Here is a 13,149-nt window from a genome sequence, read left to right on the forward strand (position 1 = left end):
TACCAGTTAATAAGATGGTTCAGTAGGAGCACTCACATCATTGCGCTTCATTTTAAGGCGCTTCCCCCAGAGTAGACAAGGCTAAACTAATTGTAGGTGCATTTTCTCAGTCAGACATCTGATGCTAGCCTTGCACAGGGCTTATCAGAGAGAGGTTTACATGGTGAAGAGGGAGCATCACTCATGTAACATGACGGTTCCTAGTCCCTGTTCAAGACAGCTCTTCCATCAGTCCAGGTCCCAGATTACATTTACATTTAAGTCATTTAGCTGACGCTCTTATCCAGAGCGACTTACAAATTGGAAAGTTCATACATATTCATCCTGGTCCCCCCGTGGGGAATGAACCCACAACCCTGGCGTTGCAAGCGCCATGCTCTACCAACTGAGCCACACGGGGGCCACACAATCAATTACACAATTGATATATGACAACATAAAGTTGAACACTAAAGGAAATTCAAACAGTGACATGACTTGACGTGGAGATGCTTTTCTTAGACTTTGGAAACTGTGCGCTTTGATACTTAATAACCTTTTAAGGATCGCACCCTTTTTTTCCAATTTTAGCCTAAAATGACATACCCAAATCTAACTGCCTGTAGCTCAAGACCTGGCAGAAGGATATGCATATTCTTGATACCGTTTGAAAGGAAACCCTTTGAAGTTTGTGGAAATGTGAAATTAATGTAGGAGAATATAACACATTAGATCTGGTAGAGATAATGCAGATAAAAAGCATGTGGTATTTTGTATTCATCTTTGAAATGCAAGAGAAAGGCCATAATGTATTATTCCAGGCAAGGCGCAATTTAGATTTTGGCAGCAGTGTATGTGCAAAGTTGTAGACAGATCCAGTGAACCATTGCAATTCTGTTCAAAATGTTGTGACAAGACTGCCCAAATGTGCCTAATTGGTTTATTAATAACTTTTGAAGTTCATAACTGTGCACTCTCCTCAAACAATAGCATAGCATTCTTTCACTGTAATAGTTACAGTACATTTGACAGTGCAGTTAAATTAACAAGAATGTAAGCTTCCTGCCAATATCAGATATATCTATGTCCTGGGAAATTTTCTTGTTACTTACAACCTCGTGCTAATCGCATTAGCCTACGTTAGCTCAACCGTCCCGTAGGCGACCTACCAATCCTGTAGAGGTACCAATCCTGTAGACATATTGAGGGCATAACATGCATGTGCCTTTTCCTTCTATTGAGGTTAAAGTTGAAAACATTTTCAAGTAATGTATCTCTGCTTTCCACAGGGGAATGTATCATATTCTGGAGTCCAATAAAAAATAAATCACAAATTCCAGGTGTGCTAAGCAAGACACATGCAAACGTAAAAACAGCAGTGGATGGGAGTTCATACAATTCTCCAATGACCAAGTGATTCAGCAGCCACACTGCTGTTTGCTAATTTAACTTTAATGCCTATGTTGCATTCATTTTTCTCCATTATGTATTCAGCACTGCAGCTACATAGGAGCCACAGGGCACTGTATTGTTGCATTTTCCACATCGTCCCATCTCCATCCCCATGAGCGCTCCAGGCATAGCTGAGGAAAATGGGGCAGCCCACGTTAAACACTCCTTCACATCCCATTGTTACGAATCTGACTCATATTGATGCTGCTCAAAAGAGCCACCTCTACAATTTACGGCGAGATAGTTCTTTCCCTGGCGAAAAAAGATTGCAGTCAGAGTGCAGTTTAACTGCAGTACAATGCAGTATAACCGCAGTATGCTGCAAATACTGCGTCCAAAATAACACAGTTTTTTTACTACTGTAATTTTGCAGGGTAACTGCCGTTACAGTGCATTATAACTGCAGTTCAGTTATTCTGCAAGTGCTGCGTCCAAAATACCACAGTCAACAACAGTTACTGCAATTCTACTTGTAAGGGTTGGTTTGTGAGCTATTTTAAGGGGCAACAAAAACTGTTTAACCCCCTAGAGTCAATTGACACACCGGTGCGTCAATCTAAGTTACATAATACAAAAATCCACATCAAAATCCGTCAATTTAAGGTAGAGATATCAACAACTACAAAAATCATTGAATGTGTCTCAATCCACCACATCAGCCTGTGTCGCACTTCCGCATCTACGGTGAAAGGTGGCAGAGCTAGAGCGGTGTTTGTCAGATCATTGTGGTGTTATTTGCATATTGCATCCTGATTAGCCATATGCTAATGAGGGCCTGTGGGAATGTAGGGGTTCATGAGGAAAACATCTTTCATGTGACTTCTAATGTGAAGCAACGTTAAGTTGGAAATAAATGTCCATTCATAAAGATACACCGTTAGTAGTTATTTTACTCAAGTATTGACAAGTTTGATTACACGACAACCATGAGACATCCCGAAAATCGCTCTTCTCACATTAACGTCTGTAGCATCCAAACGGTTTGACCACTCTACAATGACCACTCTATGGAAAGGGGAGACTCTCACAAACACAATGGTGTTCTCAGTTTTGCTCTACCCCCACATGTGTCAGGAGACTCGTCTGAAGTCGGTACTGTCCGTGTGCCAACTTCTATTCGGTAGCATCCGAACAGTTTGGGCTACAAGCTAATGAGACCCCATTGTGAAAAGGGGAGATTCTCACAGACACGATGGTGTTCTCCGTGTTGCTCTATGACCGCCACGCCCAAGTGTCACGGGACTCGTCTGGAAGTAACCAGTACCGGTTTAAAAAGCAAATGGAAGTATTAAGGTAATTTTGTGCATACCCAAAAAACTGAATAACACATTCATAAATAGCAAAAAGGACAGTCAAAAAATAAATCATAATAAAAATGGTTTTGAAGTGTGTCCTAGATCTAAGAAATATGTGTAAAGACTAAAATTATAAATATATATATATTTTTTGTTGAGTTTTTATATATTTCCTAGATTTAGGACACACTTCAAAACCTTGTTAAATATGAGTTATTTTTTTACTGTCCTTTTTGGCATTTATGAATGTGTTATTCAATGTGTTTCTCTGGGCATTAGTAGTATTGGCCAAAATCAATATTTTACCAAAAGATATATATACAGTACCTACTCATTCAAGGGTGAAACTTAATTTGTGGAATTTCTTTCCTTCTTAATGCGTTTGAGCCAATCAGTTGTGTTGTGACAAGGTAGGGGTGGTATACAAAAGATAGCCCAATTTGATAAAAGACCAAGTCCAAGAACTTTGAACGTTTCTTCAAGTGCAGTCACAAAAACCATCAAGCGCTATGATGAAACTGGCTCTCATGAGGACCGCCACAGGAATGGAAGATCCAGAGTTACCTCTGCTGCAGAGGATAAGATAATTAGAGTTACCAGCCTCAGAAATTGCAGCCCAAATAAATGCTTCGCGGATTTCAAGTAACAGACAGATCTCGACATCAACTGTTCAAAGGAGACTGCATGAATCAGGCCTTGAATTGCTGCAAAGAAACCACTACTAAAGAACATCAATAATAAGAAGAGACCTGTTTGTGTCAGTGATTTATTTAGAATTCAAGGCACACTTAACCAGCATGGCTACCACAGCATTCTGCAGCGATACTCCATCCCATCTGGGAATATCATTTGTTTTTCAAAAGGACATGGACACAACACACCTCCAGGCTGTGTAAGGGCTATTTGACCAAGAAGGAGAGTGATGGAATGCTGCATCAGATGACCTGGCTTCCACAATCACCCGACCTCAACCCAATTGAGATGGTTTGGGATGATTTGGACTGCAGAGTGAAGGAAAAGCAGCCAACAAGTGCTCAGCGTATGTGGGAACTCCTTCAAGACTTTTGGAAAAGCATTCCAGGTGAAGCTGCTTGAGAGAATGCCAAGAGTGTGCAAAGCTGTCATCAAGGCAAAGGGTGGCTACTTTGAAGAATCTAAAATATAGAAAAGAAACGTCCTCTCACTGTCAACTGCGTTTATTTTCAGCAAACTTAACATGTAAATATTTGTATGAATATAACAAGATTCAACAACTGAGACATAAACTGAACAAGTTCCACAGACATGTGACTAACAGAAATGGAATAATGTGTCCCTGAACAAAGTTGGGTTCAAAATCAAAAGTAACAGTCAGTATCTGGTGTGGCCACCAGCTGAATTAAGTACTGCAGTGCATCTCCTCCTCATGGACTGCACCAGATTTGCCAGTTCTTGCTGTGAGGTGTTACCCCACTCGTCCACCAAGGCACCTGCAAGTTCCCGGACATTTCTGGGGGGGAATGGCCCTAGCCCTCACCCTCGGTCATGTCAGGAGGAGCCTACAAGAAGGGTACCACAAGAGGGAGGAGGATGTCTTCCTCACAGCGTTGAGATTGCCTGCAATGACAACAAGCTCAGTCCGATGATGCTGTGACACAGCGTCCCAGACCATGACGGACCATCCACCTGCAATACAGGCTTCGGTGTAACGCTCATTCCTTCGACGATAAACGCAAATCCGACCATCACCCCTGCTGAGACAAAACCGCGACTCGTCAGTGAAGAGCACTTTTTGCAGGTACTGTCTGGTCCAGCGACGGTGGGTTTGTGCCCATAGGTGATGTTGGTGCCGGTGATGTCTGGTGAGGACCTGCCTTTCAACAGGCCTACAAGCCCTCAGTCCAGCCTCTCTCAGCCTATTGCGGACAGTCTGAGCACTGATGGAGGGATTTTGGTAACTCGGCCAGTTGTTGTTGCCATCCTGTACCTGTCCCGCAGTTGTGATTTTCGGATGTACCGATCCTGTGCAGGTGTTGTTACACGTGGTCTGCCACTGCAAGGACGATCAGCTGTCTCCCTGTAGCGCTGTCTTAGTCGTCTCACAGTAAGGACATTGCAATGTATTGCCCTGGCCACATCTGCAGTCCTCATGGCTCCTTGCAGCATGCCTAAGGCACCCTCATGCAGATGAGCCGGGACCCTGTGCATCTTTCTTTTGGTGTTTTTCAGAGTCAGTAGAAAGGCCTCTTTAGTATCCGGTGCTTTCATAACTGTGACCTTAATTGCCTACCGTCTGTAAGCTGTTCGTGTCGTAACGACCGTTCCACAGGTGCATGTTAATTAATTGTTTATGGTTCATTGAACAAGCATGGGAAACAGTGTTAAACCCTTTACAATGAAGATCTGTGCAGATATTTGGATTTTTACAAAATATCTTTGAAAGACAGGGTCCTGAAAAAGGGACGTTTCTTTTGATTTGTTTAACACTTTTTTGCTTACTACATGATTCATATGTGTTATTTTATAGTTGATGTCTTCACTACTTTTCTACAATGTAGAAAATAGTAGAAATAAATAAAAACCCTTGAATGAGTAGGTGTGTCCAATCTTTTGACTGGTACTGTATATATTTTTATACCTAAAGGGGTCCTACAATTCAAAATCAAATAGCTAAATGAGCCATAGTATAACCATGTTAAAACAATTCCATATGTCAGCTTAGCACCCCTCTCTCCTCCAACGTCTTAGACTGTAAAGAATTAATAGGAAGTGCTTTGAGGTCTGAAATGAGGACGAGGAGCAGCAACAAGCAAGTGTTAGTCAGCACTTCAGATGATTTACGTCCACAATATGTTTCAGTCTCATACAATTGTACACACTCAAGCCAACACAATTAGATCGGTATTTCATTGCTCCGTACAACCGTTTGCCATGTCATAAAAAGGCTTTACAATTAAAATCCACTGCAACAAAGCTAACATGCCTGACATGTCTTGTCACGTAATGACTTAAGATTAATGGACCAGTGTGCTCGACGCACAAATCAATATTTTTGATATATGGAGAATGGAAGGTGTGCGTGTGTCTGTGCATATTTGCGTGCATGTGCATATGCGTACACTCGCGCGTGTGTGCATGCACATGTACTGTTTAAGCATGTGTGTGTAATTAAAAACACAGACAGTGTAAGGCAGCTTGACCAGGCTTGAACAGTGGCTTCTCTGAAGTCAGCTAATGGACTGAGGCATTGGGAGGCACGAGCCCTGAGCCACTGAAGATGTTACACAAGGACACCTGAACAAGAGTCCCAGGTTATCTCTCTGTGACACACAATCGTTCCTCCACTTCTTTAACTTCCAAACAAAGGTAGTGGCCGAGACCGCAGAAAGGCAAATGATTTAGCAAGAGGCAGACGAGGTCCGGAATGTGGCTGAAAAGGAGCGTTATCTGAGTCAGAGACAGAGGCAGTCTAGCTAAGCAGCTGGAAATAAGCCAGAGAGAAAGTTTGAAAAGGTGGCGAATAGACGTTTCCGATTGAAAGGCCAGCCACGGTTCCTCTTTGGATCTGTGGTGCTTATCTGAAAGTAGGGAGAGCAGTTGGTCTGGCTGTCTCTGTGAGGCGGCAAAGTGTCGATGTATAGCAAAAGGACCTTACTGTATATCGATTAAATAAATATTTTTTGTCATCACGTGAAGCTGCAACTTTTCTCTCCATGAGACAAACCTCAGACATCACAGCCCCCAAGACCCAGTAACGTCATTGTAACCAGTTTTGTTTGCGGGGAAGAAACAAAGCATTCATAATGTAAAGCAGAGGTATAACTTTGTTTTGAGATGAGGGACGACCAATTCAAGGGAGGTATCTTGGGATCCTCACCCAATAAATATATGCAGCCAAACTGTCCATGTAAGGACATACCATATGTATGTGAAATGAAAGGAAACCATACGTAGAAAGGAACTGTACCGATGCCCTATAAGCAGGCAGGAAGGCATCAGGCATCGCAATACTACGCCAACCTGCGTAGCTATAACAATGGTCTGACCCTTTCCTCTCATTTAGCCGCTCTGGCTATTTATGCTTACACTCACTGCCCTCGATACAAGACGCTGTTCTCTCCTTAAGTCTCACCACACCACAGCTGTTTGACACCATCCAAGTCCGCCTGCCCTATCCAAGAGAGGTCAGAGAAAGGGATGATGTGGTTCAAGGAAATGAGGCCAGCAAAACCACAGGGCATGTACAGTATATGACATTGTATAATTATCCATGACTGTTATCCACTTCTTCCTCCTGGCATATTTCATGTCTAATCTAAGTGGGGTTGATGTTGCTCTTGTGGAGATCGCCATCTCCCACTGAGTTCACAGAGATTCCTTTGTAATGATGTGTCAATCAGGCTACAAAGCGGCACCGTCAACTGCATTAATGTCTGAAGTGATCCGAGAGCTCGACTTGAAGCCGGCCTGGGTGAATTCGATGGCAGATATCCGTTTTTTTTTCTGTAATCCTCTTGATGCAGGTGCATTCATGTGCTGCCATATCATTACTTCCGAGTTCTGACCACTTTCACATAAATCAGAAGCTGTTGGCAATGTTGGCATTGATGATATAACGGATAGGCTGTAAAACCTTGAGTAACAGTATATCGAAAAGGACTCTGATATTACAGCACATTCTGTCCCACTTATGAAACCAAACTCCTACATCCTTTAAATCCTTCTGACACACTCTCCGAGGATGTCTCAGAGAGAGTTGGGATATGCAAAAAAAACTCATTTCCAATTCACACGTGCATCATAATGAAATAGGACAAACATAAGTACCCACCAAATTATTATTAATATTATTACATCCTTTAAATTCGTGCTGCATGTCTGGAGGACAAGTCATGACCTACAGCCTGGTTCATCATATGTCCCCTTTCCTCAAAACTGGACATCAAAAAAGTCCTGCTGATTTTCATTCTTCTTTAATCAGGGACTGATTCAGACTTGGAACACCACCCGGCAGGGAAAACTGGTATGTTTATAAATATCATGGTCCATAGATGTGGGAAGTACGGGTGCTGAGGGTTTTGCAGCACCCCGTAATAAATCAAAGAATAACAATACTAAATAATAAAAAATTATAATCCTGAAAATGTGTGAACTAGGCCTTTATTACTCCTGTATGAGCGGAGATCCATGCTGTAGGAAATATATAAACACTACTTTGAAAGTTGTGGGTGCAATTTGCAAATATTTTTTTAGATGACTCAGTGCCAGGGGGCAAGATATCAAATCCTCAAAACATACTATTTTTGGCCTTAGCGCCTTCTCACCCAAATCTTTTTGGACATCTTTGTTACCCACATACTTTCAGACAGAATACTCCTGACTGCTTAGAAACACATTGGGAAGTGAGAGAATTGTATGTCTTCCCTTTTTTGGTGGACAATAGAAAATGACAACTTACCACAGCACCTACAACTGAAGAGGACATAGGATTGCTTTTCCTAGCACCCTGGCTCAGATTTTGACTAAGCCTCTTGGTTAGACACATGGTAGACACATCAGATGACATTTTAAAAAGGTAAATAGCAAATCATTAAATGTTAACTTCTTGGGGGGAATTCCCCCTTAACTCTCAATTAACTCTCCTTAATACAGCCAGGTCACCTGGGATACAAGTAAGTATTTGACGTCCATCCATGTCTGAGGACGTCCGGAGATGACATGGAAACCGGCCACTACTGTCACGTTCTGACCTTAGTTCCTTTTTTATGTCTTTATTTTAGTTGGTCAGGGCGTGAGTTGGGGTGGGCATTCTATGTTGTTTTTCTATGTTTTGTTCTGTTGTTATATTTCTATGTGTTTGGCCTAGTATGGTTCTCAATCAGAGGCAGGTGTCAGTCGTTGTCTCTGATTGGGAGCCAAATTTAGGTAGCCTGTTTTCTATTGTGTTTTGTGGGTGGTTGTTTCCTGTGTTAGTGTTTGCACCATACAGGACTGTTTCGGTTGTTTGTTTGTACTTTTGTTATTTTGTTCAGTGTTCTGTTGAGTTATTAAATATCTCATTATGGACACGTACCACGCTGCACATTGGTCCGATCCTTGCTACTCCTCCTCAGACGAAGAGGAAATCCGTTACAACTACGGGCAACAGTGAATGCTGTTGCCATCAAGTAGGTTTTGGTTTTGCTAGGGAATTGTGGACGGGGATGGTGGATGGGCGTAAGCAAATGTTGCAAATTCGAATCCAGTAATATAAATATTTTATTAAGCATCTGCCTCTAATTCCAAAGGTTGCAAGTTCGAATCCAGCGATAGAAAGCATTTCTTTCTTTTTTTCCGCCTATCCCATACTTTAACCCTTACCTTAACCATTCGGATTTAATGCCTAACCTTAAGATTTCGGAGTTAATGTCTAAATTAAATAGTTAATGCCTAAACTTAACCTTAAACATTTGACATTTGAGAAACATGGATGAACGTCTGACGTGAGACTGCGAGAGCTGGTTGCCTTAATCACCTCTGGTGATGGGTAGTCATTTACTATATGTCAACCCTTTCATTTAGTCAGTGCCTGTTGACATTCATGTGGACTGGCGGTCTACATTGGCTGCCTTGGATATTGAAAGAATGCTTTAGGCCTGCTATCTCATGCTAGTCTGTCCCATTGAATCAAGCCTTGTCGTCAACACGGAGTAAGAGCAAGTGATACAACATCTCCCTGAATTCATCATCTACCTTTGGGAAAATTCCTTTCTGGTGTTTCACACACATGTAATCATATGATATAAACCTTCTCACTAGAAAGCATATTGTGCTTTCGAAAGTTTGCCTAAAGCCAGACTTTTGGAGATCAAAATGTGAACAGGCAAATGGAGAAAGGCCATGAGGATTCGACTTAAAGGGAGGAGTGCAATCTTTATGTATGAGGTGCTTAAATATGAGCAGGCACGTTCTTCATTGCATATGGGATCATCTCTTTGAATAGGCTTATCTGCATACCTTTTAAATAACTCTCATAGAATTGGTTTTGTTTATGGTTTCTTCATATCATGTCCTAAGTAGATTGTGTATGTCTTTAGGCCAACAATTGGAAATAAAAAAATATTTCCTTTAATGTTGTGATTTAGATCATACGTTCATTACTCTATCGTTCACCTTAGAATAAAGAGATCATTTGTGAATCTAACTTCACGCCCTCACCTTCATTATCTTAAACCTTCCATTGATTTTATGTCTCACCATCCACCTTTTTGATTTGGAACAACTTTGTTGTCTAACCTCTGTTTTTGACCTTAACATATGTTGCTCCTGATCCAAGTGGAGGGACCATTGAAAGATTTAACCGGATTCATTTCTACAAGACAAACCCTGTAAAGAAAGAGCCCACTTCTTTCATGAAACCCATATATCTTTTGTATGATCAAAAAGAGGAGCAGAGGATACACTGCATGCATTGTAGAGAACAGCCTTGCTCTTACAGTACATCCACACTGCCAAGGCAACCACCAAATAAAATGATACTTTGACCTCGCCTTCATGTCGGTTTGTTAAGTAGTGTGAAGATAATAGCCTCTTTAGGCCATGAACAACATGGATCACTGCACAAAACCTTTTAGTATTCCTCTGAACCAGCATGTGTGGCGTTAAGTCTGCTGTTCTGCTATGGAGGATCAGTGGAAGAGAGGTTAGCTACAAACACGGAGCATTACAGCCACAGGTCAATCTCTCCTTGGGGGCTTTAGACTTGGGCGATTGTGTGCTTCAGGGATGTGTGTGTGTACCAATTTCAAAGGGAAGTGAAGGGTCAACACCTTGGAAGGTACACCTAAGCCTGCTTTATGGCCACTTTATCTTGGATTCTAACGCACCTAAACGACAGAGCTAACAGGCGGGTCACAAAGAGGCAAGTAATGGTGCAGTACAAAAGTGGTGTGCAGAACTGCATTTTGGGAACACAGCTTGTCGGTCCTTGTCACAAATGGGCTATTGCAGCAGACGACCACACCAGGTTCCACTCCTATCAGCTAAAAACAAGAACAATCAGCTCCAGTGGGCACGCAATCACCAACCCTGGACAATTGAGGAGTGGAAAAACATTGCCTGGTCTGACGAATCCTGGTTCCTGTTGTGTCATGCTGATGGCAGAGTCAGGATTTGGCATAAGCAGCATGAGTCCATGGCCCCATCCTGCCTGGTGTCAATGGTACAGGCTGATGGCGGTAGTGTAATGTTTTCCTGGCACACGTTAGGTCCCTTGATACCAATTGAGCAACGTATCCACGCCCAGAAGAATTCAGGCTGTTCTGGAGGCAAAGGGGAGTCCGACCTGGTATTCGGTCCACTGAGTGTAGGTCCTTAAACTATTTACTAAAAATGAGTTGTCTTTTTCTGAGAGCCTATTTATACTTTCTGAATATATTCCTGCCATTGGTAGCCATTCCAGCAGTAACTGATGCTCATTAAGGTCGCAAAATAGAACATACCAATGATAAAAGAATAAGCACACAACAAAAGATGTTAAAATAAATATATTGAAGGTTTTATTCACAAACACTGTTGTGAAATAACTTTTGCAAGGACTTGAGGAAGAGTTGTAATATGAATGTTTTTTTAATGTTGTCAACCTCGCAAACACAAACTAATCAAAAAACAGAGAGTAATAGCAGATGTATAGCAGATGTCGCCTACATCTGGCTGAACCGGACAGTTTTTCTCTAGTGGATTTTTGTTCCTTCATTACAACTGATATGTGACTGCGGTAGAAATGTTACATGTTTGATTTGCAGCAAGAAATGTTACATGTATAACTTTAAATTGCTTCCAATGTCTTTTAACCTCTGACTATTTTTCACACAATTTTTATTTGGTGGCACATTAACTGGGCTTTTAAAGGTAGTAAATCTTTAAATGTAATAGGATAGCAAATAATGTATTTAGATATTTGTTTCCTTACCTCATAAGCAGTGTATGGACTGCTCTTAGGGATAGGGTTAGTGTGGTAGTTTCAGTGTTTGGGTTTTCGTTACTGATTATTTGGACGTACCAGGATTGGGGCGAAGGCGGTGTTTAAGCTGTGACTGCTTCTCGCTTGTGGTGAAATTAGCTGAGGGATGGAGCAGGAGAAATGTAACCACTAGACAGAGCTATGAATCCAAGGACTGACCATCCATGATATCAAAAAAATATTTGTAACCATATTTTGAGGCTATATATTGTTTGTTTATATTTACTTTGTTTAAAAATATTGGAGAAAAACAAGCTTATACTGTATTTTGGATTCTGATGGGGTGCGACAGTTGAACTAAGCTCATAAGTTATTTTGTTCAACAATCAACGGGTTCATATCATTAATTTATACAGTTGAAGTCGGAAGTTTACATACACCTTCGCCAAATACATTTAAACTCAATTCCTGACATTTAATTCAAGTAAAAATGCCCTGTCTTAGGTCGGTTAGGATCACCATTTATTTCAAGAATGTGAAATGTCAGAATAATAGCTTCTTTTTTTTCTCCAGCTTTTATTTCTTTCATCACATTCCCAGTGGGTCAGAAGTTTACATACACTCAATTAGTATTTGGTAGCATTGCCTTTAAATTGTTTAACTTGGGTCAAACATTTCCGGTAGCTTTCCACAAGCTTCCCACAATGAGCTGGGTGGATTTTGGCCCATTCCTCCTGACAGAGCTGGTGTATCTGAGTCAGGTTAGGAGGCCTCCTTGCTCGCACATACTTTTTCAGTTCTGCCCACAAATTTTCTATAGGGTTGAGGTCAGGGCTTTGTGATGTCCACTCCAATACCTTGACTTTGTTGTCCTTAAGCCATTTTGCTACATCTTTGGAAGTATGCTTGGGGTCATTGTTCATTTGGAAGACCCATTTGTGACCAAGCTTTAACTTCCTGACTGATGTCTTGAGATGTTGCTTCAATATATCCACATATTTTCCTTCCTCATGTTGCCATATATTTTGTTAAGTACACCAGTCCCTCCTGCAGCAAAGCACCCCCACAACAGGATGCTGCCACCCCCGTGTGTAACGTTCTTCGTCGGGCGAAAGAGAGGAGGACCAAGATGCAGCATGGTGAGTATTCATTTTAATCAGAATACTTAAACAACGAACAAAAACATACAATGCAAAGCTCCGGACTGAAAGGCAGCTCCGGACTGAGGGGCAGCTCCGGACTGAAGGGCAGCTCCGGACTGAAGGGCAGCTCCGGACTGAAGGGCAGCTCAGGCGGCTCAGGCGCCTCTGGACTTTTTTATGAGGTCTTGGTTGATTTCTTTAGATTTTCCCAAGATTTCAAGCAAGAGGCACTAAGTTTGACTCAAATCATGTCAATTAGCGTATCAGAATTTTCCAAGCTGTTTAAAGGCACAGTCAACTTAGTGTATGTAAACTTCTGACCCACTGGAATTGTGATACAATGAATTATAAGTGAAATAAT

The sequence above is a fragment of the Salvelinus sp. IW2-2015 genome, linkage group LG6.2, assembly GCF_002910315.2.
Source record: "Salvelinus sp. IW2-2015 linkage group LG6.2, ASM291031v2, whole genome shotgun sequence".
Lineage (NCBI taxonomy): Eukaryota > Metazoa > Chordata > Actinopteri > Salmoniformes > Salmonidae > Salvelinus > Salvelinus sp. IW2-2015.